The sequence below is a fragment of the Acomys russatus genome, chromosome 26 (assembly GCF_903995435.1).
Source record: "Acomys russatus chromosome 26, mAcoRus1.1, whole genome shotgun sequence".
Classification (NCBI taxonomy): Eukaryota; Metazoa; Chordata; class Mammalia; order Rodentia; family Muridae; genus Acomys; species Acomys russatus.
This window is the reverse complement of record NC_067162.1, coordinates 48749204-48753805: the sequence shown is the minus strand read 5'-3', so window position 1 is coordinate 48753805 and position 4602 is coordinate 48749204. Positions and strand designations below refer to the sequence as shown.

At 52.2% G+C, this 4602-nt stretch overlaps 1 non-coding gene across 1 annotated transcript; it reads left to right on the top strand.

The window, feature by feature from the left end:
- The first annotated feature begins 3599 nt into the window (after positions 1-3599).
- Positions 3600-3734, top strand: LOC127209710 (small nucleolar RNA SNORA75). The gene has a single exon (XR_007833221.1). It is a non-coding gene; the product is annotated as a small nucleolar RNA SNORA75 (small nucleolar RNA).
- The last annotated feature ends 868 nt before the right edge of the window (positions 3735-4602 follow it).

Sequence of the window (4602 nt, the reverse complement as noted above, 5' to 3'; positions counted from 1 at the left end):
CAGGTCCCCAGATTTGTGAGCTATCACCTACACTGGGGTGATACGGCTTTCTTTGACTTGCTTCTGCTCCTTTAAGTAACCCCTCGCCCATATTTCTGTAAGGAACCCCTATAACACTCACTGGTTCACCAAGGTGGATTTTGGTATACTTTGGTCTGTCGTAGACATGTGTGCTGCGTCTCCCACTTTTAAGCCCCTTTAGCTTAGATGACTCAGCCAGTAAGGGCACTTGCTGTGCAAGTCTGATGACCTGAGTTCAATCCCCAGAACCAACCAAAAGGTAGAAGACGTTAACTAACTCCACAACACTGTCTTCTGACCTCTACACACATATTGTGCCCCCTGACCACAACATGTTCACATATACAACACTAAGAAGGGGCTGAAGAGATGGCTTCTCAGGCCAGAGCACTCCCGCTCTTCCCCAGCAGCTCACAACCATCTCTAACTTGAGGCCTAGGAGTTCCCAACACCTTCTTATTACCACGGGCACCAGGCACACACACAGACATACCAGCGGCAACATACCCACACATATTAAAAAAAGATAAAAAGAAAAATTTAAACAGCTGAGAAAGCCACTGGAAATCCTACTATAACTGAAGGGTGGAAGCTATGGCAGCATCAGCTGGGCTGGCGTTGGTGATGACCAAGGGGACCTAACCAAGCCTGGAAAGAAGTTTTGAAAGGGGGTTATGTGAGTGGAAGAGCAAGGGAAGGATGCCCTGAGGCACAGGACTCCAGTCCCTGGGACAGCACGGAAGAACATGAGCTACAAGCGTGTCTCGTGACTGTGAGCCTCAGGGCTTAGTGTCCAGCTGGCACAGAGACAGAGTGACACAGGGAAGGAGGCACGTGGATCCCGCTTAGAGTAGAGTTCCAATGGGTGGAGGCACCATGTGAAACACCAAGACAACCAGAGGCCAGCCCTTTCTAGGAGAAGTTTGTAGCTAAGGACCCTGGGCACAGGTGAAAGCCACAGGTACCAACATCTGACCTGCTCTGATGCTCTGACAGACAAATGTGCCGCTGGGACACGGGGAGACCAGTCCACACGTAACTCTGGCTGGCAAGGTGTAGGTAGCTGGCACTGCCTTCCAATCCCTAAATACCAGCTTTGGTACGGGTCACATGCTGCTGGGCAGCAGGACCACCTGAGGCCAAGAACCCAATGGGCTATCTGGGCCTGACTCTGGACACTGCCCTTCACCCTCCCCAGAGGGCAGGGCAGGGCAGCAGCAAATGCCAGCCACATCTGGTGGCAGCACGCAGAGCTGTACAGCTGGGCCAGGTGCACAGGAGGAGAATGGGGAAGTGGGCTGCCTGGCCTGAGGACCCTGGGTTTCTGTGATGCAGGAGGCACTAGGTGGGGGCAGGAAGGACAGTGGAATCCTGTCATTAAGGCCACACAGAAGAGAAAGACGGAGCTCCAGAGCTACAGGATCACAGACAAAAGCCAGGGCCACCTCGTGCCATGTTCACAGACAAGAGCAGGAACACTTCAAACACCGGGAACAGCAATGATGAGTATGAGCATAAATGACTCAAAATCGAGCAAAAACTTACTGGGTCAGCACTATCTGACCACGGATCACAAAACCGCAGTGACCATCTGTGCGCTTACACCTTCACAGACACAAAGCACACCGTGGATGGAGGCGTGCTTACACCTTCACAGACACGTAACACACCGTGGATGGAGGCGTGCTTACACCTCATCACAGACACGCAGCACACCGCGGATGGAGGCGTGCTTACACCTTCACAGACACGCAGCACACCGTGGATGGAGGCGTGCTTACACCTTCACAGACACGTAACACACCGTGGATGGAGGCGTGCTTACACCTTCACAGACATGCAGCACACCGTGGATGGAGGCGTGCTTACACCTCAGGATGGGACTACGCAGCACACCGCGGATGGAGGCGTGCTTACACCTTCACAGACACGCAGCGCACCGTGGATGGAGGCGTGCTTACACCTTCACAGACACGCAGCACACCGTGGATGGAGGCGTGCTTACACCTTCACAGACACGTAGCACACCGTGGATGGAGGCGTGCTTACACCTTCACAGACACGTACCACACCGTGGATGGAGGCGTGCTTACACCTTCACAGACATGCAGCACACCGTGGATGGAGGCGTGCTTACACCTCAGGATGGGACTACGCAGCACACCGCGGATGGAGGCGTGCTTACACCTTCACAGACACGCAGCACACCGCGGATGGAGGCGTGCTTACACCTTCACAGACACGCAGCACACCGTGGATGGAGGCGTGCTTACACCTTCACAGACACGCAGCACACCGCGGATGGAGGCGTGCTTACACCTTCACAGACACGCAGCACACCGTGGATGGAGGCGTGCTTGCACCTCACAGACACGCAGCACACCGTGGATGGAGGCGTGCTTACACCTTCACAGACACATAGCACACCGTGGATGGAGGCGTGCTTACCCCTCAGGACGGGACTACGCAGCACACCATGGATGGAGGCGTGCTTCACAGATGCTCTGCAGCAAAAAACTAAACAACTGCAGACAGTGTCCCAATGATATCCTGAAAACCTTGAGCCCCAGCTATGGTCCACAGGGCTGACGATGGCACAGAAAGCCAATCAGTGCCAAGAGGCCTCCACCCAAGAGGAGATGCATCTCATGCCGGAAGTTATCCTGCCCACCACTGAGAAAGGAAAAGGGAAAATAAAACAATAAAATAATTTCTATTCTCAACAAACCTCAAGTCCAACTTCCGTAAGTAAAGAAAAGGGAAACGGGAGGGAGGGAGGAATGGGAGGATACAAGGGATGGGATAACAATTTAGATGTAATATGAATAAATTAATAAAATATATTTTAAAAAAAGAAAGGGTTAGAAGGACAAAAAACTCTGCCGTGAGGACGCCACCCACAAAGGTCAAAAGGCAGGTGACCCCTAAGCAAAACCCACCACAGCTCCCCAGCAAGCGAAGCAGCAGGGAGTGAGGGGAGGGGCAGCCTCGGCTGTGCAATACAAATGCTGAGTTAAGAAAAGCACAGGATAAAGTTACGACGTGTGTGGCCCGATAGCTAATGATGGAAAGGTGTCCACTCACTGTGTGGCAGGTGGGCTGTGAACTGAGTGTGTCCACTCACTGTGTGGCAGGTGGGCTGTGAACTGAGTGTGTCCACTCACTGTGTGGCAGGTGGGCTGTGAACTGACTGTTTTGAATTATCACACACAATCACAGTCTGGGAGTCCACTTCAGAGGAACGGGGACAGGGTAAAAGTGACACCAGCTGCTGAGAGGTTGAGGCGGGGTGAATGAGAGTCACAATTCAGTCTGCTTACATTTATTTAAACTTCTCTGTGAGGAAGCCTTCACGAGAGTGTAAGCGGGCCTTGTTCACAGAGCCAGGGCTTGCATGTTGGGGACATAGGCTGAGATGCTACCCTCAGAGAGAGCATGTGCAAGTGTGGAAAGGGAACACCAGTCGGTCCTTGCACGGCAAAGGCAGAGAAGATCTGAGGCTCGGCTGCGGGTAGAGGATTTGTACACTGTCTTCTTGATTTTCTTAGACCTAAAACTGCTCTAAAAGAAATAAAGTCGTCTTCTCATTGAGCTCCTTTCTGTCAACTGGTGGCAGATTATGGATTCGCACGAGAAGAAAAGAGAGTTCACAGAACTAGCACTTAAATCTTCTGTTTTTGCAGAGGTATATATGGCTGTTGTGTGAAACATTCTGAAAAAAAAAAAAGAAAAAAAAAAAAGAAAGAAAGAAAGAAAGAAGAAAGGCAATTAAAGACAGGCTTGCACTTTCCACAGGGTGCATGCCATGTCTGTTTACCACCCTCACAGAGACCGCACTGCATAACTCTGTAAGACCAGAGCTCATCCAGCCTATGAGCCAGGAAGCAGCAGCAGGCAGTGACGTAATGACAACACTTCAGGGCAGCTACGTGGCCCAGCCAGCACTCCAGGTCACTTAGCAGTCCAGCCTGCTCTTCGTGCCCATGGCACTGTGCTGCCTGCTCAACAGGAAACTCACTCCCCTGCCTCACAGCACTCAGAGGCAACAGGAGCAAGGCCAGGGAGGGAAAACCTGGGATGACCAAGTTTACATTTGGGAAAATTCTTCCACGCGGTGCAGTTCTGAGGCTGCCAGGCAACAGCAGGAGACAGACAGGCTAACCTGTCCTGGCCAGGCATGGGCAAGACAGGCAACTGAGTGGAAATGTGATCAACACAGAGGCCTAACAGGGTTATGGCCTGAGAACCTGAAGGCCAGGGACATAAGGAAGCAGTTAAGAACCTACAACTGTAGCTGGAGTTAGCTTTGCACTAAAAGGAAAACTGTGTCAACCCCAGCCTGTCTTAAATGAGAGAGACCCAGGCTTAGAACAAGGTTAGTGGCCCTCGTGTCAGACAGGCAAAGGGACACAGCCCCTCGTCTGCTGCCTCTGTGAGTCAGGACACCTCGCACATGCTGACATTATTCTGCCAAGAAAGGACCAGGACAGCTCGCCTCTGTGCACGTGCTGTGCTGTGCTCTCTGGGTTGCACATTCATATGCTAAGCCCTCCCCAAGGGCCCCACACGGAGATAGTGACT